This window comes from Mirounga angustirostris, unplaced genomic scaffold (genome assembly GCF_029215605.1).
Source record: "Mirounga angustirostris isolate CCGP_5_RB_7025 unplaced genomic scaffold, mMirAng1.0.hap1 SCAF_9, whole genome shotgun sequence".
NCBI classification, from domain to species: domain Eukaryota; kingdom Metazoa; phylum Chordata; class Mammalia; order Carnivora; family Phocidae; genus Mirounga; species Mirounga angustirostris.
Genome location: NW_026991717.1, coordinates 15,133,380 through 15,160,737, shown reverse-complemented (window position 1 = coordinate 15,160,737; position 27,358 = coordinate 15,133,380). Strand labels below are relative to the sequence as shown.

Below are 27,358 nucleotides of genomic sequence, written 5' to 3'. Positions count from 1 at the left end.
CCAGGATCATGACCTGAGCCGAAGGCAGTCGCTTAACCAACTGAGCCACCCAGGCGCCCCTCTGGTCAATTTTTTAAAAGGGGCATCAATAGGGAGCTTTTCTTGATTACAAGGAAGCCCTCACAAAGGTGTGTTTGCAATCGTATCTATATTTCCACACCCAAGAGGCAACAGATTGGCAGCATCAAATGCTTTGATCTTTCCCATGTGGCTGAAATTACATTGAAAGCCAGTAAGATATAATGTAGTATTTGTTTCAGAGGTACAGGTCTGTGACTCAACAGTCTTACACAATTCACAGCGCTCACCGTAGCACATACCCTCCCCAGTGTCTATCATCCAGCCACCCCATCCCTCCCACCCCCCACCACTCCAGCAACCCTCTGTTTCCTGAGGGGGAAAAAAAAAGAAGATAGCAGGAAGGGAAAAATGAAGGGGGGGGGGGATCGGAGGGGGAGACGAACCATGAGAGACTATGGACTCTGAGAAACAAACAGAGGGTTCTAGAGGGGAGGGGGGTGGGAGGATGGGTTAGCCTGGTGATGGGTATTGAGGAGGGCATGTTCTGCATGGAGCACTGGGTGTTATGCACAAACAATGAATCATGGAACACTTCATCTAAATCTAATGATGTAATGTATGGGGATTAACATAAGAATAAAAAAATGTAAATAAAAATTAAATAAATAAATAAATAAATAAATAAATAAAAGAAACCTATCATCATAAAAAAAAGTCAGTCTCACTGGGGAGGGTATGTGCTCTGGTAAGCGCTGTGAATTGTGCAAGACTGTCGAATCTCAGATCTGTACCTCTGAAACAAATAATGCAATATATGTTAAGAAAAAAAAAAAAAGAAGAAGAAGGTAGCAGGAGGGGAAGAATGAAGGGGGGAAAATCGGAGGGGTAGACGAACCATGAGAGACGATGGACTCTGAAAAACAAACTGAGGGTTCTAGAGGGGAGGGGGGTGGGAGGATGGGTTAGCCTGGTGATGGGTATTGAGGAGGGCATGTACTGCATGGAGCACTGGGTGTTATAGGCAAACAATGAATCATGGAACACTACATGAAAAACTAATGATGTAATGTATGGTGATTAACATAACACAATAAAAATAAAAAGTAAATAAATATTAACAGGGGTAAGGAAAAAAAAAAGCCAGTAAGACATTCAAGTTCTATTGTTTCACGTAAGAAACAAACAAACCCCACACAGCTCTTCATTATAGAGATGTCGTTTTCCAGTATGTCAGCTCCTAGACCAGAGATCTTGCCTTTCCCCTGTTACTGACTTTTTGACTATCTCATTGTTCCTCGGAATCTTCATCATGGCAGAGGCTGACCTGAGGACCAGCCATCGATTCTCTCCCCCTTTGACAGCATCCCTGGCAAAATTCCTTGTTTTTTTTTTTTTTTTTAAGATTTTATTTATTTATTTGACAGAGAGAGACACAGTGAGAGAGGGAACACAAGCAGGGGAGTGGGAGAGCGAGAAGCAGGCTTCCCGCCGAGCAGGGAGCCCGATGTGGGACTCGATCCCAGGATCCTGGGATCATGACCTGAGCCTAAGGCAGACGCCCAATGACTGAGCCACCCAGGCGCCCCAAAATTCCTTGTTGATTTAGACTTGGGCATATGGCACACAATAAGAGAGTGACTCGAAGAAACCCACTGCTTACCAGAAACCCCAGATTGGGATCGACGTATTGTGGGTTCTGGTTCTCAAGTATCAGTGTGTGTGTGTGACCCAGGGGAGCATGTTAGGTCTGTGCAGGGTCCTGGGAATCTGCATTCTTAACCAGTGCCAAAGCGCTGCTGATGTGAGTGGTCCCTGGACTCCACATAAACATAGGCTGAGGTAGTTCAAGGAGGTAATTAAGCAAATGAGGCATAACTATCAGGCCGTGCCACAGCTGGGTGATTCTACCTCACACATATGTTTGGGGAGATAGGGCAGGGGTAAGGCAGAATGCTGGGTTCAAATCCCAGCTTGGTTACTTACCCGTATGTGCTCGCCAGAAAGTTACCTCACCTCTTTTTGCCCTGTTTTTTCCAACTCTTAAGTAGGGATAATAACAATTATTACTTCTCAGGATCTTGGTGGGATTAAATGTGTCAATACAGGTAAAGTGCTTGGAACACTGTTTGACACACCATAAATATCATGTAAGTGTTAGCTCCGTCTCTGTTGGGTCCAAATCTTTGAAATCAGCCTCCTTCCCCTCTGTCCTGAGGTCACACTGCATTTTGTCTGTTTCTTATAGCCCCCAAATGCTCCTATATGCTTAGGAGCATGGGTATATTTAAAGCCACTGAGGACATTTGCTATCTCGTGTTAATCTTCTCCTTTCAAAGAACCAGAAGACTGCATTATGAATTTATAAATTCACTTAAGTAAAGACGGAGAGGGAGATCGATCCCAAAGGACATATTATCAAAATTGGGCTCCAGATGGAGAATTTATATGATTTGGTGTAAGTTTAAATTTAGAGTTGTTTTATTCCAAAGCCGGAGAGAAGAGGAAGGGAAATGTGGGCCTTGGCTAGTTAAATGAATGTAAGGAATCTTTATTTCCAAAACTATTAGATTATTCACAGAATTTGTCATTTATTTCAGCGCGCTTTCTGACTTCTCTCCGTAACTTTTAACGTTTAGTTTTAAAACTCTTTATTATGAAACAACTCTGGTTCTTAATAGGATGAAAAGAAGAGTCGGAGTGAGCAGAGATCAGAACTGTCATCGGAACAAGCCTGGGCTAAGAGGAACAGGGTGGAAGATCCATGGTTAGACGTGGTAAGTGTCCTGGATGTCTCAGTAATTACCCCTCCACCTCCTTTTTCCTGTACTATTTCCCCTCAATCCCTCCCTCCCTTCCTTCCTTCTTTCCTTCCTTCCTTCCTTCCTTCCTTCCTTCCTTCCTTCCTTCCTTCCTTCCTTCCTTCCTTCCTTCCTTCCTCCCTCGCTCTCTTCTTTCCTCGCTCCCACCCTCCCTCCCTCCCTCCCTCCCTCCCTCCCTCCCTCCCTTCCTTCTTTCCTCCCTTCCTTCTTTCCTCCCTTCCTTCTTTCTTTCTTTCCTTCCTTCCTTCCTTCCTTTTCTTTCTGACTTCCTGTCGTTCTTTCTTTCTTTTTTTTTTAGAGAGAGAGAGAGAAAGGAGGGGAGGGGCAGAGGGAGAGAGAGAATCTTAAGCAGGATCCACACTCAGCATAGAGCCCAACGCGGGGCTTGACCTCACGACTCCGAGATCACAACCTGAACCGAAATCCCGAGCCAGACGATGGAGCCACCCAGGTGCCCCATCCTGTACTGTTTCTGACCATCATCTTCAAGTGGAACAAACCATTCACTTTTCCTTTTTAACCAAACAGGAAAAAGATGCCGACAAGTCCCATAATCGGTATCAGTGGGGTCAGAGTGGGTGAACAACTCTGAGTTTAGTGAGAAATGTCTACATTGGAGGCTCTGTTTAATCTTGCTTTTCTATTTCATCTTACTGTGGCTTCGGAGTTTCACCCAAGAAACACAGGCAAGGTTTAAAAATAACATGGTAGATAAGTAGCAATACATAGGTATTTATACTTATTATACAGAGGAGATATAATCAGGGCCAAGTGGCCCTAAATTAACTCATTTAAAAACATGATTCTTCCTTGGGTTATGGCTTTTCTTTCCTCCAATGGTGTGCTGGTAAATGTTTAACGACCAGCTCTTTGGAACAAAAGCTCTTTCATGGTGTTGGCTGATTTCCATAATACTCCCGCCATAGCCAGTTTTGAGCTCCCTTGTGCGGCGCCCTGGAAGCAGATTTGAGAAGAGAGGCACACATGGGCTCTTGGGGTCTGTTCAGACCAGCTCCTGTACACCTCTGCTTATATCCCAGAAAAGATTAGGGAGAGGCCAACCAAAGTCCTGAGAACTGGCATTCAGAGTAAGATCTATGGCTTGCTTTGGAAAGGTGAGGGGCGGCATTCGAACCAGAAAGTTGAATCAACATGGGCGTCTTCCTAATAATGGATAATCCAGCCAACACTCACTGTTACACTAGTTTAGAGAAATGAATTAAGCAAGTGTTTAGACATTCCTCTAGGTGTCAATCTGGATATGTCAAAGGAAACATTCCGAAACTGTGATTTTCTAAGGTATATTCTTTTCTCTTTCTTTAAATTATTAAGACTATGTCACTTGATGTAAACTTATATCAGAAGATTTAGCCTATGTGTCCAAATTCTTCAGTGCCTTATGCTTGGGAGGAATTCATTGCGCATTTATCCACAATTTCCCTGATGTTGTATCATCCCAACTGCAGTGTGAGGATGAGGCGATCTAGGGCCTGTCTCCAAGGGGTGAAGTGAGGTCCAGAATGCAAGATCATCATGCTACTCTCGAGTCTGTGTATGCCCAGGATCTAGCATGCAGGAATATAAGAGAATTGTATGTGTGAAGCATTAAAAAGAGAAATTAGGGGCGCCTGGGTGGCTCAGTCGGTTAAGCGGCCAGCTCTTGATTTCAGCTCAGGTCATGATCTCAGGGTCCTGGGATCAAGCCCTGAATCCAGCTCCCTGTCCAGTCAGGAGTCTGCTTTGGGATTCTCTCTCTCCCTCTGCCCCTCCTCTCACCACGTGCGCATGCGCACTCTCTCTCTCTCAAATAAATAAATAAATCTTTAAAAAAAATAAAAAGAAATTAGGGCAACTGAATGTATAGTGGGTCATCCTGATAGGTGATAGAGGGAAGGGTGTCATGGATGGGGAAGGCTGCCCTGAGCAAGTTATATTTGAACTGAGATCTGAAGGAGGACCAGGGCCCATGCACTCAAAGATTTTAGTGTGATGCGGGGTGCCAGGTTTTAGGCATCGGGGACAGCTCATGCTGAGGGCCCATGGTTGGAGGGAACATGGTGCATTTAAGCTGATGATGGAAGGCCAGGCTACAGCCTGGGAACTTGGGGGAGCCTCATGCAGGACAAGATGGGAGGGGTGTGCAAGATGGCAGCACACAGGAGCTGAGATTTTGTGCTTGGCTCCTTGGATGGAGAATGGGGGACAGTAGGATGAATGGTTGGTTGAAGTCTCATCGCCAGGACGGAGAGAGAAATTCATTGGGAATCTTTGTGAGTGTTGTAATAACTTTTGGGTTCAAGCAGTGCTGCTTTGGAGCCCAAGTGACCAGGCACCCAAGAATGGAGACACTCTCCATTTCTGGACCATCTACAGAGTGACTAAGAGCCACACAGTCATGATTGAGGGACTGACTCATCTCAAGCATTTGACAGGTGTGGGAACCCAAGGAGGGGAACCCAAGAGAGGGAGGAGCCCCTCTCTCTAAGGGCAGCAGTGCTGGCTTCAAGGTGGAGCGGTGAGTGGCTTTGGGGTAGCCGGCTACCATGCACAGTTGTGAAATCTGTGTACCTGGCAAAGGGGCCCAGCACAGGGACAGCGAGAGCTTTGATCCAGCCCCTTTCTCGGTGCCTCCAGTGTGCATCATGGCAAGGGGCTGCCCAGAAGTGGTGTCTCTTGGACTGGTTGGCTAAGGCTTTAGGCCAGCAAGACCCTGCCCGGGAATAAGTTTGGAGAGGCATATTTGATGGAGAGAGAGATTCTTGAGGCTCTAGGTTGGCTAGGAGGAGTTTTGAACTTGAAGAAATAAAGTTAATATTACCTCATTTGTGCTTACAGGTCAGTGGGACAGGAATTACTCAATCACATAAGGTATGTGTGTGTATATATATATATGCACAAACCCACACATATATATGCATATGTGTGCATGTGTCTACACATATATGAATATTTAAATGGAGATGGCATGTCCTTTATGTCCTTTCTTTTCCCTTTTCCTTAGTGCATGATTTCCCATTTCCCTTCCCACAAACCACCACTGCCTATCTTGTCCAAATTACTTAGTTGCCTAAGGAGGAGTAAGATTATTCTAATGGAACTGCAGAAAGAAAGAGGGACACAATACTCAGCTTCTAAAATCAGACATAGGATTGTGTTGCATCTGCAGCAAGTTAGGCTTTGTGGGAAGAAAAAAAATTTGAAATTCCTTTAAATTCTTGTTAACTTATTTGGAGCCAAGCTTGGGAGAGAAGATCATCTATTTAATCCAGAGGAAGGCCCCCGCTTCCATCAAAAAAGCTGAGCCATGGGGCTTCACTTTTCCGAAGGGATGTCTTTGCAAGTCAGAAAGAGGAAGAGGAAACATATTTCTCTCTGGTGCAGTTGTCTGGAAGAGGGCAGTTCAATGATGAGATGGCACTCTCCAGTATAAGGGACTCAGGTTCCACTTCTCGTTTGACTCTACCATAATCTCCATTCCAAGGCTGCCTCATGGTCCAAGATAGCTGCTCTAGCTCTACCCATCTCATCTACATCCCAGCCAGTAAAGACAAAAAAGGATAAAGAAGACGGCACTCCCTAACTTTAAGGATACTTCCCCAAGTTTGACATTTCACTTATATCTCATTAGCCAGAACTTGGTCATTTGCCCACCTAGATGTAAGGGAAGGTGGAAAATGTGAGTCTTATTCAGGGAAGTCATGTATAAAGCTAGAATTCTGGTGAATCAATACTGGGGGAAAGGAATAGGGTGAACAGATCTGGATATTAGAAATGATCAGATATTTTTTGGGTGGTCAAGGGGAGAAGCCTTGCCTACTTCCTTGGCATAATCTGGGAAATCTCATTCTGCTTAGAAAGGCCTTGTTGGGTGCTGGAGCCACGTGGTGGCATCTGGGTTTGATAGATGTACCTGAGCCTTCACTACTTCCACGTTCAGCCTGTGGCCTGTCGGGTCTCAGAATTTCCCACAGTCCTCCCTGAGGATATGTATTGGGTCGCACTATGAGCTAACAGAGGTCTAGAGTCAGAATGAAGACACAATGGTGCATGGATTCTATGAGACCAGAGGACTGACACATGAAAAGATGTCTAGGCATGCGGCCAGACCTGCCAGTCCTCATCAGACTCCAGGTGTGCCCAGAGTTCCTCTGTGAATCTGGTCTGCCATCTTCCCACTGTCTCGAAGCCAGAGAGCCTCCTCATACACAGACACCATCTCCAGAAGGAACAGGGAGAAACCCATAAGATTGAGCATTTATCTGAGAGAAGCTTAGTTACCAGAAAGCAATGACTTTCAAGTGGAGATGGGCTCTCACCATGAAACTTGGCAGGGTCACCTTCTTTCTCTTCCCATATGATCCAGTATGCTGGGTGTGTGGGAGAGGAGAGGGCAGAAGAGGTGGGGGAAGAAAAAAAATTTTTTTTTTTTTTAAGATTTCTTATTTATTCATTTGAGAGAGAGAGAGATCATGAGCTTCGGAGGGGGCAGAGGGAGAGAAAGACTCCCCACTGAGCAGGGAGCCCGACACAGGGCTCAATCCCAGGACCCTGGGATCATGACCTGAGCCGAAAGCAGACGCTTAACTGACTGAGCCACCCAGGCGCCCCAGGTTCTTGAAGAAGGCTTAGATGACTTATGGCAATTAAAGCAGCCATTTTTTTTTTTCACCGCCCATTCAAGTATAGTGTGAGTGAATTTGCTACTCTGTGTGTGTACATAAAACCAAATTTGTAATACCAAGTCATTTCCTTTTGAGTTAGCCCTCATAAGAGTGCAAAACCAATGACAATTCAAGTCCAAATTATTTGAGTTTTGAGATGAATGTATCAATTGTGGAATTTAGCTGGCTATCAGCCCGAAGACTTGACTTTAGAGATATGCCATTTATACAAAAGATCTTGTGAGCAAGTGATAACTCTTTTAAAATGGGAACTAGGAGAGAGAAAGTTGAATGGTCAAAAGAATACACTCCCACAATCAGGTGCTTCCCAGTTATTTGGGCACGTGGCATTCCCACAGCTACTCTCAGACCCCTTGCAAAGTACCCAAATATAAATGCGGGCACGGGACATGAGACATTTCAGGTACACAAAAATCCCTCTTCATCCACCAGCGTGTTCCAATGCGCTTCAGATACGGTGATTTCTGAAATGACCAAATAATGTTTTGTTTTTTTTTCTTTCAGTGTTAAATCCAGACTTACTGACTCCAGACAGAGAGCGATTATATGGGGGCTATCGTATCACTCTTGCCCACAACTTAGATGCACATGACATGTAGGCATGCGAGCAGGTGCTCACACACACAAACACACACCCACAAACGCCCACAGAACCTATGAAGGGCTAACACCATGAAGTATTATATTAATGCAGGCACGCCACCCCCCCCCGCCCAAGTCTAGTCCAAAAGCCTGCCGAGCAGGTGATGGTTTTTGCTCTTAGAACACGATGGCTAAAAAAAATTGCTTGTTGTTTCAGCACAAAGTTGGGGCCACGTTCTCATGGAGATCTGGCTCGCTGACACCTTCTGTAATATTTCAGTACTTGAATCAATGGATGCTGAACGACCAATGACCATGGAGGGAAATTTGCAAGGTAAGGTTGCTTTCCTCTGTTTGGGTGATTTTAAAAGTTTGTGGGGAAAAAAAATAAGATGTGATCTTTCATTAGATAAGGATTTCTGTCCATTGGTTTTCTTTTTATGCTTGGCCTCACTCATGGGGCTGGTGGCCCTGTGTGGCCTGGTGTTGACACAGCTTGGCAGCATGAACCTTAAACTGTTGTAAACACCTATAAAATGTGGCCTTCCTCACATGGTCAGTGATGAGGCCTTGACAGCATGATGCCCGTCATCTGATAAGCTAGGGTCAGGAGTCACTCGATTGCTTTGCTTTCTCTTTGGATGTCAAAGAGCCAAAAGCTTTTAATGTTTTTAATAAGTAAATTACCCAAGCATGCATGGTCTTTTGCACATATTAACTCATCAGAGGCCAAAGTGAACCCGGGAGGGCCCCCAGAGGGGTCAGGGGCTGAGCACCTGGTGTGTTGTAACCTTGAGACCAAATTTTGGTGAGAATCATCCAGGTATCTGAGATTGATTTTGGAGAGCTGCCATTGCTTGGTGATAGTGGGATCTTAGCAAGGACTCACAGAGCACAATTTTAAGTGAATGGTTGGATGCTTTTCCAATGTTGACAGTGTCTGCAATCCAGGGAAGAGTTATCAGCAGGACTTTGATTACAGAAGAACATTTTTTCTGACCGCAAAATGAATTTTTGTGTAGAATTAACATTTCAGATCATCCTCTTGTGTATATACCATGTCTTGTTTTATAATGTCTTGGAGATAGAGGTGACCAGATTTTTCTTTGCGCCACTATTTTGGATTCAGTTAATGTGAGACCAGGTGGCTAGGCAAAAGGACAATACATGATATCAAGCATTCCCCCATAGTCACCATGTAGAAGATAGCTCATTCAATGAGTCATAAACTCATGAACAGAAATGTCTGGGTAATTGATACTGATAAATCTTTATCTCTTCCAGCTCTCTTTTATGTCACTGAGGCTGGGATAAGGGGATGACATGTGAAACAACCATTTTAATACCTTGGATGAAACCCTATGGGGAAACAAAGGGAGGGGTGCCTCTTGGATATAGGGGATTTTCCTCAGCTCACCTCCTCGGATTTCTCCTTGTGTTTCAATGAATGCTCAGGAGTAGATGGGGCAGAATCAGCTGGGGCATTATTAGGGCTTTTGGCAATAGCTATTTTCAACCTGAAAATTCTGCACTTATATAGGTCATTTCACGTACATAATCCTGTAAGATTTCAGAACAAATCGATGTACTTTTCCTGGTCTTTCTGCCATCAGTCTCATCACACTTCTAATTCCAAATTTAGTGTTGCAGGTAATCATAATGTTGGAAAGGACTCAGTTCATGCAACTCAAAAGCCAGGTTTTCCTTTCTGATCACAGATTCCAATCCAACAATTTGTAACCCATGGATACTCCTAAATTGAGACTTGCAGACATTTCTCATAAAAAAAAAAAAAAAAGTGGGAAGTCAAAAGAAAATGTTGAGTGTTGACCAACCCAAGCAAGCCCAGGCTCTCTCCATAGGAAGGATGCAAGTAGTTCCAAATGAATTGAATATTTGGCCCCTTTTTTTTTCATCCACACTGATTCCATTCTGGGCCAAAACATTTTGTAGCAGGCAAAAACAAAGTTGATTTTTAATTTATCCAGCACTGAGGGGATGTCTCCTCACCCAGAAGAGATGTGAATTTTTATCCCTTATCTAAACTTTACCATTCTGCCTTTGGCACTGGGGAGTAGTAATGGCCCAATTTCTGGCACCAATTCCCTCTTGAAACTTTGGTTTCCTTTCTCACTTCCAAAATCTTCTCCCCTTTTATCCCAACTCCAAACAATCCAGAGTTTTTTTGGACTTTGGACCCAGTCTCCACTCAACATCTGTGTGAGCTTGACAATAAAATCCCGTGGATATGCATTGTGGAAGATGGGTGTACTTTTCATATTTTCCATCCTATTCTTGTGTCTGTGTTACAAAATTACGATTTGACGTAATTCAGAGATTCATTTTTTTTAATCTATCCTTTAGGAGTTTATTTGATGAAATTTTTTCCACCTTCATTGAGATATTATTGATGTATAACATTTGTAAGTTTCAAGTATGTAATGTGGTGATTTGACACATATATACATTGCAAAATGATCCCACAATAAGATTAGTAAACACCCTCATCCTCTACATAATTATGATTTGTGTGTGTGTGTGTGTGTGTGGTGATAACATATAAGATCTACTCTCTTAAATTTCAAGTATATAATACAGTATTGTTAATTATAGTCACCATCCCAGAACTTATTCATTTTATAGCTGGCAGTTTGTACCTTTTGACTAACATCTTTCCAGATCCTCAACCCCCAGGTCCTGGAAAACAGAGATTCATGTCCACAAATAATTTAACCAACTAACGGTGTAGTAGACTCATGGAAATTGGGTATAATCATGAGATGGGGCAACAAATCTAGGGTTTGACCTAGAGTTTCCTGTCCCATGTGACCTTCCAAAACTGGCCTTGCAGAAATTATACTGAAAATATATGCTTCTGAATTTTTTTCTCTCCCAGACTTACGCATCAAATATATTTTCCTCACAGGAATATCTAGTATCAGCTAAGTGGATAATTAACATTCAAGGTGCTAAGTCCGTGTCCACATGATGAAAAGTGTTTTGGAAAAGAATAAATGAGTGCATTACTAATGAAAGATTTTTTTTTCCTTTACAAAAAGTCACTGAATTATGCTATCCAGACAGCCCACTGTCCGATAATGCATTGATAAATGAAGGGATAGACAATCACATTAAGAACGTCAGAACATCATTTGCAATTCTCAGTCGGTATTCAGAGTCAACAAGCTATGAACTTTCTCCCAAAATTAGAGGTAATAATGTGCTCAATTGGAGACAGAAAAATGAGAGACCTCCTCTCTGCTCCCAAGAGCCTTTAGTGTAGAGAAATGTTTTTCAAAGTATTTTGGCTGACACCCAAATTAAGAAATACATTTTATATTGCAATGCACACTTGAGGATGCGGGAATGCGTATGTAACAAACAAAAATTGTCATTGTAATGTTTCCTTTAGTGCACACAGATAGTTCTTATTGTATTCTATTTCCTTTAAAAACAAATGTTACTTGCAAACCGCAGAAATGATATCTTTAACAGGAGGCTGTGACCCTCTAGTTGCAAAAGAGTTGTTCAATAATGACAGCCCATCTACATTTTTGATGAATGGAGCAGATAGAGTATGAAATTCCCCAAGAAATTGGGATTCATAAACTGGTGGACCACAGCCAACTCTAAGGACATGATGTGGCATATGATAGGGGCTCAATAAAAATTTGATGAAATAATTTATAGAGCATAATAGAAAAGAAGAGGTATTGCAGATACTCCCTAACCAATTTGCAAAACAATGAGAGGAGGAGTAGCTGAGTTGGGGCAGAGATTTTAGGTTGATTGCTAAGGAAAATGGCTTCTAAGTGCTAAATATTTTCTATAAGAAAGAGTGACATATTGAGGAAAGTTCAAAGCCTTCTGTGACAAGTGGATCTGGATTTGAATACTGGATTCTCCACTCTGTGAATGTGGGCACCTTCTCCAATTCATCTGGACCCTAGCTTTCTGATTGTTAACTTTGGGGTGATGCTATCTGATTACCCAGGTTATGATGAGAATTCCTAATAGTGCATATAATGAATGTTACAGGACCTAATATGTAGTAAGTGCTGTATAAATAAATCATAGTATTATTTTGTGTATCAGATGTTGGGTAAGTTTACAAGCAGCATTTGTTTTTGCCCAACATCTGGCTTTAGCATTCCATCATGCTAATGGATCTGTCCTTCCAAATGTTCCATCAGGATCTGCCATGCCTTCTCTGTCCAAATTGTTAACTAGCAGATAATCAGGATGATTCCACCTTTGTAACTGGTGAGAAACCAAGGGAGCCCAGTGAAAATGGTGATTAAAGACACGGCCCAGGGGTGCCTGGGTGGCTCAGCAGATTAAGTGTCTGACTCTTGATTTCGGCTCAGGTCATGACCTCAGGGTCATGAGATCGAGCACCGCATCAGGTTCCGTGCTCAGTGGGGAGTCTGCTTGAGATTCTCTGCCTCTCCCTCCCTCCGGTTTGTGTTCTCTCTTTGTTTCAAATAAATAAAGAATAGATAAATAAAATCATAAAGACACTGTCTTGGGTTGTGCTGCCTATGACAGGAAGCTGTTCAACTCCAGGTCAGCATAAAACCCTAAGTTATCATTAATATTACTTTTAAAACACATGTTTTGGGGACCGTGTCTTCAGGAAAACTGGAGAAAACAATCCAAACTGTGTGAGGTGCCAAGTTCAGATACTCATGGAAGTGATCCATGCCTGGTTGTATGGGCCCAGTGGGAAACTCAAAGAAATAAAATTCTGGAAGGTTGGTGCTTTTGGTGTTTTGACTAGTGCTTGGTCATCAAAGTCTCCACACTGGACACCTCCCACTAGAGCTTGATTTCATTCTCCTCTCCTTCCCTTCCTTCCCGGTTATCTATTTTCCATTATTCATACAATCGGAAAATGTGTAGCATCAGCAACTGTAACTAAGTATACATACTCAGCTGTATTTTCATATATGTGTCTAACTGGGTGGTCTCTCAATGAAAATTAAAGGATTCAGGAGTGTCATTAAAGAATTCTTTTTTTTTTTTTTAAAGATTTTATTTATTTATTTGACAGACAGAGACACAGCGAGAGAGGGAACACAAGCAGCGGGAGCGGGAGAGGGAGAAGCAGGCTTCCCCCCGAGGAGGGAGCCCGATGTGGGACTTGATCCCAGGACCCCGGGATCATGACCTGAGCTGAAGGCAGACGCTTAACGACTGAGCCACCCAAGCGCCCTCATTAAAGAATTCTTAATAAGATGGCTCTGTAGGGGCACCTGGGTGGCTCAGTCGGTTAAGTGTCGGACTCTTGATTTCAGTTCAGGTCATGATCTCAGGGTCGTGGGATCGAGCCCCACGTTGGGCTCCTCGCTCAGCAGGAAGTCTGCTTGAGATATTCTCTCTCTCCCTCTACCCCTCCCCCTGCTCTCTCTCTCTCTAAAAAAAAAAAAAAATCAATAAACCTTTAAAAAACGATGGCTCTGTATTCATATGATATATTGTATAATATGTATATATATTGTATATATACATATACATATGTACATTACCTTGACACCTGTCAGATTTTAAGTACCATGGCACATTATTGAGGGCGTCAATACACCTAAGGATTTTACCATTTTATTTTAACTTAGTGACAAAATACAATTTCATATATAGAAATTCACCGAGGTTGGTATAGAAGTGTTTACAATATTCTTATCAATAGGTTTCTGCACATTTGAAATGATTTATAATTTAAAATGTAAAGAATAAGGAATTTACATCATTCATTTCCAAAGAACATATCTTTTTCACACATAGATTTAAAAAAAAAAGATAATCGAAGCAAAGAAGTGTCAGTTGGCATGCCTGGGATAGTCAGCTAAAATTTCACAATATAAACAAAAGAATATCTGTACAGTGGATGGTAGAGGGTTGGTTGTCTCTGCTATAAATTTTTGATAATGATAGAATCGGTACTTCTCCAATTTTGGTGCACAATGAGTTTACTCAGGGTATTTGTAAATAATACGGATTTTGGAAACCATGAAACTCTGGTTTGAAGTGGAGCCCAGATATTGTTCACGAGCCCTGTGGGCAATTCTGACTGCACCTTGAGAAGCTGGTCTAGAATAGTTCAAGTGAATTTATATCTATATCTATACATATATATATATATATATATATACATATATATATATACACACACACATATATATTATATTTATATTTGTATTTATTTATTTGTTTTCCAATATTTTAGATGTTACCAATGTGGCACACATCTTTTAACATTTAATATTTACTCAAATAAGCACGAAGAGGTAGAAATGTGAAACATTCCAATCTAGTTTTCTGACTTAGTTTTCCATCTTTGCTGTACACCTTCCACAAATACCCCTGTTGTCTTTCCTGAGTGAAGCACCTCTGAATGCTCATGAATGTATACCTGTATGCACGCACGGAAGGTTTGGAGTTCCATTTCTTTTTCTTTTTTTTTTTTTTAAGATTTTATTTATTAATTTGTCAGAGAGAGAGAGAGAGAGAGAGAGAGAGCACAAGCAGGGGGAGTGGCAGGTAGAGGGAGAAGCAGGGTCCCGGCTGAGCAAGGAGCCCGATGTGGGACCTGATCCCAGGACCCTGGGATCATGACCTGAGGCCAAGGCAGACACTTAACCAGCTGAACCACCCAGGCATCCCTGGAGTTCCATTTCTTAAAGCATGTATAGATCTACCCTGATTCTTTAAGTGCTAGGAGTACTATCATCATATAGGGTATCAGTAAATGATAAGAGCAAATTTGTGATCTCAAATAACATGCATTTTGTGTTATTAAAAAGGGACTAGCACCCTGGATACAAAACAGAGCCTAAGGTCAGTCATTATGCACTGGCAGGACTCTATGCATCGAGGAGTTACTTCTGGTTAACGCCAAGGAGATACCTGCAAAATGTTCTACAGGCTGTCCCATAGTGACTTAGCACCACAAACACATTCCATTCTATACAAAATTTCCATATTCCTTTATAGACTGAAAGGCCACCTGGACAAAGGTCTACCAGCCAGAGGGTCAAATGACCTTCACTTCTACTTTCCTTCTTCCCCTGGCCCTTCCATTAGATCTGTAATTTGGGAAAGTCCATCCCAGGGGAAGGGGGAAGCTGACTTCTGGGACTATTCCTTTCCACCCCGTCAATCTCCCGTCTAACCCCAGCTCAAGAGGCATCAAAGAAATATCCTTGGTGTCTTTTCTCTTCCTGTTCCTGTGTGCTCTATAAGAGCTCCATGTCTTTGGATAAAATGCCAAGTCACGCCTGAAAAGGATTTGCCATGGAAATGGACCATTAAGATACAGGGGATGAGGGCGCCTGGGTGGCTCAGTCGGTTAAGTATCTGACTCTTGATTTTGGGTCAAGTCATGATCTCAGGGTCGTGAGATTGAGCCCTGTGTCAGGCTCTGCACTCAGCATGGAGCCTGCTTAAGATTCTCTCTCTCCCTCTTCCTCTGCCCCCCGCTGCCGCCTCCAACTCGCGCACATGCGTGCTCTCTCTCTCTCTCTCTCAAAAAAAAAAAAAAAAAAAGACAGAGAGGATTGAAACAAGATTTATGTTTCATATATCTGTAACTTTGTCTTTCCTAAAACTAATAAGGAAAACCAGGGAGCTTACATTAATTCCTATGAGTTTCCACAGCAAATGAGCTTGTGTCTACAAAATATTTTGTAATCCATAAAACTGTAGGTAAGTACAGTTGGACATTATTATTACTGTTGTGGTTGTGAACATTACTCCTGTTTTGTGAGCAGTGATAATCCTAAGAAAATCAGAGAAGGGCTGTGTGCTAAGTTCAGGTTGGGAGAGTAAAAGTACCGGATGGCTGCAGTTCACTTTATGGTGGGCCTCAGGAAGCTAAAGCTTCATGTTCCCCACTTGTGGAGGGGAATCCCTCTTAGCTTTAGATCCCAGATCAAGACGTGTCCTTGAGGCCCAGCTCTGAGAGCTTCACTGTGACCCTCACAGCCCTGTCCTTGGCCTAGAGAGCTCATCTCTGATGACACCCTCCCATGAAACCTCCTCCTTCTCACTGTTCCCTCTCCTGCCTATACTCTGCACAGTTTGGTGATTCCTACCTGGGACCAGGAGGCCACTCTCCCAAATGCTTATTAGAAACAGAGGAGAAAAATGTAGGAGAGAAGTCCCTCAATTCTGGCTACCCAACACAATTCTCTGAACACCCATTACACATGCCGGCGAAGCTTTGATTGATCATTCCCCACTGGAACAATGATAATCTCCAAGGATATATGGTTTATGGGTCTTGGAACAGAACAATAGTGGATCATGGTCTTTATGGGAAAATGCATTCTGAGATCAAAGCCATCAACTTAGTAACACATTTAGGACTTAACCCTATTCACAAATTGAAAATGACCTTTCCCCTGTGTGGTAGTATAATTCCACAGGCAGAAATTCTGATATTCCATTAAAAGAACACAAGAAGCAATGAGGAAAACACTCTAGGAATTACAGTATCTTTTTAGTGACTAGAAAGAGAAGCTATAAACAATGGGAGGACAACATATAGTGAACTCTACGAAATATATGGGGAGTTTCTCACTCATAGAACTTGCTTCCTGAAAAATAAAACACCCATATAATGACCACTTGTGATGATATTTTCTTTGGTTTAGCCAAAAGATTTAGACTTTTCTGCAATCATGTGCTAAGAAATGTACCTCATTAAAAATATAAAACTAATATGTACTGGTTTATTCTTATTATACAACCATACATAATTGGTGAAGAATTATTACAAAAATAAAGTGAATAAAAAGAAAAATATGAACTAAAGAAATATGATTCTAACAGTCATGAATGATCTCTTCTAATATTTTAGAGAACATGTATAAATATACTATACATATATTTTTTAAAAAGTTACTGTATTAGTATTGAAATATGTAATCTACTTTTTAATTTAAATATAACCCAGAGGGGCGCCTGGGTGGCTCAGTCATTAAGCGTCTGCCTTTGGCTCAGGTCATGATCCCAGGGTCCTGGGATTGAGCCCCACATCGGGTTCCCTGCTCAGCGGGAAGCCTGCTTCTTCCTCTCCCACTCCCCCTGCTTGTGTTCCTCCTCTCGCTGTATCTCTCTCTGTCAAATAAATAAAATCTTTAAAAAAAATAAATATAACCCAGATATCTTTCCATGTCAAGTATGTTGTAATCATTAAAGTGAATATGGTTACTATTTTATTTAACTACTCCTGCATCTTGGCATCTAGGTTATTGTTAAGTTTTCATGACTTTATTGTTGTACAAAGGCATATTTATTTATTTTGGATGAAAAATTTATCAAATGTTTAAATTATTTTATTTTGTTTTATTTTGTTTTTTTTTAAGATTTTTATTTATTTGACAGAGAGAGATACAGCGAGAGAGGGAACACAAGCAGGGGGAGTGGAGAGGGAGAAGCAGGCTTCCCGCCGAGCAGGGAGCCCGATGCGGGGCTCGATCCCAGGACCCTGGGATCATGACCTGAGCCGAAGGCAGACGCTTAATGACTGAGCCACCCAGGCGCCCCCAAATGTTTAAATTATTTTAAACAGGATATTAATAGAAGAGAATTACACACTCCCATGTTTAGTGCAGTATTATTCACAATAGCCAACATATGGAAACAGCCTTAGTGCCCATGAATAGATGAATGGATAAAGAAGATGTGGTATATATACACACAATGGAATGTTATTCAGCCATGAGAAAGAAGGAAATCCTTCCATTTGCAACTACATCATTGGACCTTGAGGACATTGTGCCAAGTGAGATAAAGCAGACAGAAAAAGACAAATACTGTATCATATCACTTAGATGTGGAATCTAAGAAAGCCAAACCATAAAAACAGAGTAAAACAGTGGTTACCAGAGGATTCGGGGTGGAGGGATAGGACAGATGTTCTTCAAGAGTACAAACTTGAAATGAGTAGCAAATATGTCCTAGAGATCTAATGCGGAGTATAGTGAATAGACAGTACTGTATTATAATCCTCAAACTTGCTAAGAGACTAGAACTTAATTATTCCAACCACTAAAAAGAAATTATGTAATGTGATAGAGGTGCTAATTATTGCTACAATAGAAATCATATTAAAATATGTAAATGTATCAAATTAACATGTTGTACACCTTAAATTTACACAGTGTTATATGTCAAATATATTTCAATTAAAAAAACACATGTGTTAACGGGAAAAATGCTGTTTTGAGCAAGTGAGGTTGGCTTTCTAAGTCTAGTGGTTTGACCACGTTGCCTGGACAATTCAGATAATAAGATACCAGAACACCTGATTATTTCCGTCAATTGGAAGAAACAACTGGTCAGTTCAGTGCATGATGTTATCTCCATCCCCCCTTAAATGGGAAGACATATCAAATTCTTAGGATAGCTTACAATCTCATCCTGCCTTATGTGAGACAGAAAGTGCTAACTGACAGAAGACACAGGTCAGCAGTAGGCTTTCATTTCTCAGATGCCATACAAAAAAGAATTTCTTGTATCAATTTTCTCAGTTGAATCTGTAGTTCTCTGTTAATTTCTCAATTAAGTCCAGCTAGGGGCTAAACTAATTGGCCCTTTTCATATCCCCGGTGATGACTTGTTTATATGCATTAGTAAAGACAGAAAGCAATATAGTGTTGCCTATCATAGATGAGCAATAAAAATTTGGTGGTTGGAATGGAAGACAAAATTGTATTTCAGGGTCTTTATGGAATCCGTCCTCAGCCAGAGCCAACTCATGGGGCTCTACATCAGAACCCCTGGTCACTATTCAGTTAAATTAACATCCAAACATGCTGAATTCTTCACTCTTCACTCCCTAGCCATCTATGCCATCATTTTCAAGACAGATTGATATGATTTAAAAAACGGTGAATGGAAATTAGGAAATGCGAAGAGACAGAATTTATAATCCAAGACTGTGAGTGAGTGTTTGCAGATGCTCAAACGGACAGTTTCATATAGACCCCATCTGATTAGATATGAATCTATACATAGTACAGATCTGTTCATGTTCACATTAAGGGGTCGGGGGGTGGTGGGGAGCAGGCACAGCACCAGCTGTTTACTTTGTGGCTGTCATTATTTTCATATTAGCACCTGTTGAATTAGAGGTATTAACACCAGTTGATTTTGCCTGTGCTTCTATTTAGTGAAGCGTTCTTAAATGTGAACACGGTCGGGTTAAGAGCCATATTAATGGATTGAGATATATAAAGAAATCACAAAAGTTGTCCTCACTAAAAGTTTCTAATAAGTCAATGAAACAGCCTGGTGGGTGCCTAAAAGGACTTCAGGATGAATGCTTCCGAAAGTTCTAATGAAACCAAGCAGCATTTCCTTACCCCATTCTGACTTCTGCAACCAGGGCAGCTGATCCTTGAGGGTTAGTGTTGGGTGAGACTTCGCAGCCACAGACTAACATAAAGAGAAGGCGTTTCATTTAAAAGAGTCTTTATCCTGCTCTTAAAGTGCAAGAAAATACAGAGAACTTAGCATGATTTTTCCTTTTTTTTTTTTCCTCTTTGATGTTTCCATTGTGGGGGGGGTTGTTAGTTATTGAAATTTGTATTTAAGACTTTAGGAAAAGTTCTGCTTATCACTTGTGTTTCCATTGCCAACAAGTTTATGATTTGAAGTGATTATTTACAATGTGTTTTTGTTTTGTTTTGTTTTGTTTTTGTTTTTTTAAACAGGGGCACCTGGGTGGCTCCATTGGTTAAGCATCAGGACTGTTGATTTCAGCTCAGGTCATGATCTCAGGGTTGTGAGATTGAGCCCGGAGCTCAGCAGCAGGGAGTCAGCTTGAGATTCTCTCTCCCTCTCCCTCTTCCCCTCCTTCTGCTCACTCTCTCTCTCTCAAGTAAATTTTAAAAATCTTAAAAGAAAATTAGAATACCATCAGAAGTAGGTAACTATTCAATAAAGAATGTGGAAACAATAAAGTTCATATCTTTCCTAAATCACTTCCCTCAATTTCTGCCTCTTCATTAATAATATGAATATGACACTTCAAATCAAAACGCTTTGGCCATCTCTAAATTAGGTATTAAGGTGAGATGCAAAAAAGACACTTTCTTTTCAGACAAATACTTTCCCTGCTCCCATTCAGAGATTTTGGTACTACATTGATTTTAAAGACACATGAAATATATAGCCACAATAGTCTTTTGATACTCAAAATGGTTTTTTTTGAGGTTGTGGGTAAAATGCTTCCAAATAATTATAAAGACTTTGCCCTGTTACAGGAGGAGGAATTAAACCCTGTTTTTCATCCATCTTTGGGTATTTGGCTTCACACTACATTTGAGTTTTCAAAATTTCAGCTTCCTTGAGTAAAGCATCTTAGCAGCATCCAGAAGGCTCTCCAGCGTGATGCATTGGAACCACGTGGAGAGCTCATTAATACACAGGTTGCTGGAACCACCCCCAGAGTTGCTGACTCAACAGCTTTGGGCTGGGCTGAGAATCTGCATTTCTGATCAGATCTCTGGTGATATTGAAGGCACAGCCCCAGGACCACGTTTTGAGTACCATTGCTTTGAAAAGATTCGGTTTCGTGTTTCCTCTCCTATGCTGTATTTTCCAAATACATGTGCAACAAACAACCTTATAGTTTTAAGATAAAGCCGACAGGGCAGAAAGAAGTCCCTGCTGCCCACTAAGGAACCCGTTTTCTTGTGAAGTTACAAATTCCTCTTCTATATCACTCTAAGTGATTTTATTGATATCCAGCCATTCCCTCGAATTCCTCACTTGGGAAAATGTTGTATAATAATAAAGCATCATCAAACAGCAGGGGAGGCTCTGTTTAAGATATATGGTGCAGGAATGTAATCAATAATTTGCTGAATGTGGGGCTTCTGGGTGGCACAGTCAGTGACGAGTCCAACTCTTGATTGTGGCTCAGGTCATGATCTCAGGGTCGTGATATTGAGCGTGCCCCCCCCCCAACCCCGCTCAGCGTGGAGTCTGCTTGAGATTCTCTCTCCCTCTCCCTCCGCCCCTCCTGCTCATGCTTTCTCTCTCTCTCTCAAATAAATAAACAAATCATAAAAAAATAATTTGCTGAATCAAAACAAATTGGTTATATCTTTTTGAATGAATATATTCAGCTATAGACCACTGTTTCTATTATTCTCATCACGGACTGCATTTTGAGAAGAACATTAGGAGGGAAACCACTTTCTTTACATTCTCCTCTCCCTTAGCCACCATGTTACGTTTCACTTTTCTCTAAGATCTCTGTGGGTCTTTTTATCCTCAAGAAGCCTAGGAGGCAAGGAAGAGCAGAAGTCATTCTCTCTATTGTACAAATGAAGGCAAGATGCTCAGAGGAGCAGTTTTCCTAAAGCCACCGAGGTCATAAATGATGGTATAAGATGGTACCAAGGCTTTGTAGCCCCAGGATCAGGGTGGTCTTCACTAAATGGGGTCTTCACTATCTGTGCAAAGGCAAACAAAGGGTTACATGCAAGGAGCAACCGTCTGCTCAACGCTGACCTTGTGGGTAATGAGAAGGAATCAGCTGGTTGGGCTCAGAGAACTCCCCAAGGACCAGCTCTCCGTTGGCCCTGCAATCAAGAACTTTGAACACCTGTGGAGAGTCCCCTCACCCAGGGAGCCAATGCACTTGTTGGCCACCATCTTTCCACACTCAGATCCAGGCAGGAAACCAGAGCAGAGTCCAGGTAGAGGTAGTCTTAGGACCACCTGGGTGTCTGTCCCTTATACCCTCTTTCCTCCTTGTGGTACTACCCTTCTTGCCCAGGATCTAATGGTTTCTTCCTGTGCCTCACTGCATCTTAAAGCTGAGGCTACGAACTCCAAACCCAGACCACTTGCTCTGCAATGGGAGCTTGGCAATGGTCTAGCCTGAATCATTAGAACTCAGGTATCCTTAACCTCATCCAACTGATGCAGAGGGCAACCTAATATATATTCGTAGAAGGAACGAATATTGTCCAGAAGATAGAAGCAGATCACTGGTTGACATGATAGTAAAAAAATCATGCCTACCCTTTAGTGGATTCTCTGTTATGGATTGGAGGTGTGTTGGTGAAGGAAACAGAGCCATTCCCTGCCCTTAAAAGATTCTAGTAGGGAGTAAAGACAATTAAACAAGGGATGGCCATGCATGTGATGATATGAGATCTGGCAGATGAAAAGCTCTTACCGCCTCTAAGCTCTGTCTTCAACAGAATCACAGGATATCCCAGAGCCCTCATATCCAGCTGATATTGCAATCTGAAGATTTCTCTTTGAGGCCCAGCATTAGCTAAGAATTCATTGCCTCTCCCCCTCTTTTGCTCTGCCTTGCTCTCTTCCTGACCTTATTTGGCCCTGGGTGTAGGGCTTCCCAGGGCCCTGGAGTAATTTTGATCCTATGTAGTGACATCAGCATCAGTGAGTAGCTATAGCAGCTGCATAGACCTGTCTACAAATTAAAGCTATAACTCCGAACTTGGGAAGCCAAGGACGCACAGCAGGCTTTCCCTTTCAAACACCTCCCAGTCATCCTGATGAAGAAATCTGGATTCCCAGCCTCCCTTCAATCTTCTGGAACAGAAGGTGTGAGAGAGACTGAGTGATCGAGGGTCCAATTAAACTTGTCCCTAAATGGAGGTGAGAATTTCAAAGGCCAATAAATGTTATCGAGTGCAGAAACACTGCAGGGTCTGGATGTTCAAGTAATAGTTCTTTTTCTCAGTTTTGGAAAGAAAGTTGTCAATCTAAAAAAAGCAGTGTTGAAGAACATGCTAATTAATCTAGCCAAGTGTGGCAAAGGCGAAATGTTATAGAGCATTTTTTGTTTTCCTAAGTAAAATCCCACTCTTTGGAAATGGCTGAGTTATAGAAACATCTGGGGGCACTTTTTGGCATGAATAAGAAGTTTGGCCCTTAATGTAAGGTTAATTTACTTGGGATGAAACCATAGCTATTCAACTTCCTATCACTCTTTCCAGAAAACCCTGCAGCCTGGGATCCTCCAGGCAGAGCTCATTTACATTTTTTATCTCCCTATAGTCAATTCTGAAATTCCAGTGGTCATGTTCAGACATAACTTACTAGAAGAGTTATTTCATTTAAAAACATCTTAATTTTCAATGACATCTTGAATTTCCAAATCTGCAGTATGGAGACTTCTTCATTTTGACATGTTCATTCTGGTTGAGTAAATTTAATGTTTATGAAACCAATTTGAGAACAAAAAACTATGTGTGTCCCCCCCTGCAACCCCATTGGGTTCCTCTATTTGAGTATGGAGGGCTCCTTCTTTCATTACCCTTTCTGATATACAGACTTACAATTTCTATTTTTAGCATTTGTCAACTACTACAGAAAACGTGTCTTCTGCTGAGCTGGAGTTGGAAATGTCATTTTCGAGAACTTTGGGAACATTGGCAAGGATCCCACCAAGGTGTATATCAAAAAGGGCTGATAGAATGACAAAATATTCCCCCTGGGGGCTGAGTTATATGGTGGGAAGAACCCCACTTGGGGAGAAGACTGAGCTATGTTTAGATCCCAGCTCTGCCACTTTTTCGTTGTGTGATTAACCTTTCTACTGGAAAGAAGGGGATTATATGGTCTTCTTTCTTGCTGTGCGAAGATTAGAGTCTGGGAAAGGCTTAGCACAGTGCTTGGCCCATCGTAAAAGGTGGATAAATGAAAGCGATTGTCATTACCACTCTCTGTTGGTAAACTCGTTTAGGACACATTTGACCCGATTCACCTGGGGTTATTCTAATTTTTCTGTTGAGAAATGAAGTGCCCCACACAGATCCATCCTTTAAGTAAGTGCTTGCACAATGCTGACTGGTTCATAGTACTGGGTCACTGGGTAGAATGTACTTTCCACTTGGAAAGTCAAGTGCTGCTCAGAATTCTAAATAGCGGAGGGGAAAAATAACGACTCCGAAAGCAAGAGCTCGCAGGTAACAAAATACTTCAAGGAAAGAAAGGCTAGATCTAAAAATCAAAGATGCATTCTTTTGTTCAGTAAATATTTAATTGCTTAACTTGTGCTGGACCCTGGGGGGGATCTACAGAGAGTGGATTTAAAGTTACAGTCACCCTTAGTAATTTTTTTTTTCTTTCTATATAATTGAACTCACTCAACTTAGGAGCCAACATTTCTTCTCAGTAGCTAGAAGGTGGGTGTGATGGTTTAACTTTAAATCCAGTTTCATGTCCTAAAGCTAACTTAGTCACTTCTGCTTTATTTTGTCACTTCTAATTCATTCAGTCTGTGTACAGGGAAACCCTGAGGACACACCATCTATGTTCATGGGATGGGACTCTAGTTCTCGAAGACACCTCTGATCTTTGCTCCACCTGATCTTTGAGGGAAGGCCTCTGTCCTTATGGGACATGTTGCAGAAGTGTCTCTGGTTGAGGTAAAGAAGTCTCTTCCACCACTGCTCATGCACAGTGAGACCCTATTGCCTCTGGCTCTGCGGTCTGGGTATGAGCCTATTCAATCCCCATCTTGGAAGGTCAAGGTATCATTTTCAGTCCAGTATGTAGGAGATAGTTGATCCCACTAATAGAAGTGGAGAGGGACACTAATGGATTTGAGACGTCCATTGCATACTTAGGTGAAATGTGGGCCTAAAGCTCTAGCAAAAAACTAGAGTTGGGAGATTGACATTGGGGAAGTAATCTGTTCAGTCACAGGACCTGAATGCACGAGGTCAGGAGAGGGTACCAGTGGAGTGTCAGCAGCTAGATGGTTGGGGGGACAATGCGCCATTTCCCACAGGGGAGGGACTTGCCTCCTATCTGCCGATCAGCCTCCACAGACTCTGGATTCTATCTCATCAGGAGGAATGGAAGTGATTTCCCATGCCTGTGTATTTTGCATCCCCCTGTTCTTGCTGGGGTGGGCTACCATTCCCATTCTCACCTGATGTTCTTCTTCATGGGGAGTGGACAGTGGCTGGGAAACTACAGTGCCCAGGGCACCTAAGTGACCCTGGTGACTGAGCACATGGTGTCTATGGTACCTGGGAGCAAATACTAGTCTAGTATCTAATGAGGCTTCTGAGTTCATCATAGATGAAACGATTCAAGTTCAATATCCAAGCCCTTATAAGACAAGATGGTAGAGGGGAAGCAAAATGTAAATTTGAGAAGGTTCAGAACCATGGGAGCTGATGTGTAGTGGAGAGGTGGGGAGGAGGGATTGTCAAGTGAGCTCTGGGGTGGTGGTCCTTCATGTGCTTTCTGGGGCTCATTGCCCAGGGGCATCTGACTTAGAGATTCTTGTTTAAATCCTGGCCTAATTCCTAATCCTATTCCCTAATTCCTTGAACTCCTCCATGTCTCAGTTTCCTACGGGGCGGGGGTGGGGGGGAGCTAAGATCACAAACCTTTGGTCCCTGTGGTGATTTTCTGACCCTTAGTTTTTGGATTTTCCTGGCAATTGCTACCTGCCAGTTTAGGCCTTGACCTTGGTGTGTTCTCCCTGCCAACCTCAACCCCCACTAACAGCTGCTTTGTTCCACCTGTTGGATTCCCATTGTCAGTGCCTCGCCTAGGTCTAATCTCTTTTCCTGGGACTTCCTTTGGAATGGGTTTCCTAGCACTGGGCGTATATCTGGTCGGAAGATCGGGTGCTTGTTACCGGTTTAGACTTAATCTTCTGCTCAGCGCCTGGAGTTCCTATCAGTCCAGGGCACTAATCTTCTCTGAGGACAACTATGTGCACCTATTATCTTTCAAACAGCCTTCAATATAGACTCATAATTCTTATTTTGCCATACACAAAAGGAGGCTCATGGGGATTCAGAGGCTTGCCCAAGGTCACATAACTAGGACGTGGCCAGCCCTTGAACTAACTGTCAGATTGGTTTGGATCCAAAACTCACTCTCTTTCCACAACTACAGGTGGCTTCCAAGGAGGTGTGGGGAAGTTAGAAAGGTGAATAAGACTGTGCAGTAAGAGCAGGCCAGGAGTTTCAGATCTTTATGGCACCCTCCGAGGAATGGGCTTGCTAATGACTGCAGTTGAGAGGAAGTTCACACAGGTCACAGGTATGAAGGAAGAGGAGGGAGATTCCATTCCAGGTTTCAGAGGAGATGTCAGCATAACACTTATCACAATGAACGAATTATGCTCATCGGGATTTAAAATCAAGACTAAATGCACCTTGTCGCCTAGAAATGGGTGCCATGAATGAATCCTAATTGGAATGATGGTTGCCGGATTCACCTGACCTCTAGACATGATCTTGTTACTTCTGGGAGGTGAAGACACACATGTTGTGTACATTTGTAGCAAATCTGCTCACATTATTGGGCCAGTAGTCTTGACCACCCCCTCCAAGAAGTATGAACTCAACATTTGTGAGAAAAGCACAAATGTTGCATCTCTGCTCCGCTATGAATAGAAACGGCTCCACTTTGCTAGATGTTCCTGATGGAACGCATCTTTATCCAAACTATGGCTTTTTTCCTGCCCTAAGTATATGCAGAATAGCTAACATTCTTCCTTTTTCCTTTTAGAAGGCGGATTAGTACCACCTGTCTCAGCTAACATTCATGGGATTCAGCAGGAAAAAACAGTATTAGGGGAGGAAAGCTCCTTTGAATGCAGTATTTTAGGATTATTTCTTTGGTTGCTAAACTGCTACCTTTGTTTTCAAAGGTGATGAGACATTTTCTGGCTGGGAGACAGACATCCCAGAAAGGTGTCAAGTTAAAAGAGGGTTGGTGAAAAGATTTGAGCCAGAGCCCTTGGAGGAGGGTAAGCGATTGATTGCAGGCATTGCTTACACTTGCTTCTTACTGTTACAGTTGAAGGAAGGATTGTGGTCATCACCTTGCTGCCCCATCCCACCCCTTCTTCTGTGGAAGGTATTAACCCGGGCTCCCATTCCAACTGGATCTTTGCCATCCACCCAGGCTGCTCAATGGTTTCTCTGTACCAGGCAAAGGGGGGTAAGGTGCCGTGTGTAGAGGTTCCAAGGGCTGTCTCTGAGCTGGGAGTCCTGAAATCTGCTCTTGGATTTGGCATTCAACAGGGATAGAATCATGGACTAGGTATTTAACCTTTGGCTGTCTGCATGGTGCCCTTTTCTAAAATGGAGATAATGGAATTCCCTTGCAGGAGTATTGGAAAGATTAATGAGTTAATGTTTTGTGAAGTGCTCTGAGATTCTCAGATGAAAGGTGCTATATAATAATTACAATAACACTTTGTTCTTACACAGTGCTTTTCTTCCA

At 42.2% G+C, this 27,358-nt stretch overlaps 2 long non-coding RNA genes across 2 annotated transcripts in view; one reads left to right on the top strand and one right to left on the bottom strand.

Moving 5' to 3' along the window:
- LOC135361531 (uncharacterized) overlaps positions 1 to 27,358 on the bottom strand; it is a 185,417-nt gene that overhangs the window by 53,872 nt on the left and 104,187 nt on the right. The window lies entirely within an intron of this gene.
- LOC129046504 (uncharacterized) overlaps positions 1 to 27,358 on the top strand; it is a 103,521-nt gene that overhangs the window by 43,143 nt on the left and 33,020 nt on the right. The window contains exons 3-5 of the long non-coding RNA XR_008507959.2: positions 2,700 to 2,795; positions 5,676 to 5,708; positions 8,385 to 8,438. This is a non-coding gene — a long non-coding RNA (uncharacterized LOC129046504). The remainder of the gene's footprint in view (positions 1 to 2,699; positions 2,796 to 5,675; positions 5,709 to 8,384; positions 8,439 to 27,358) is intronic.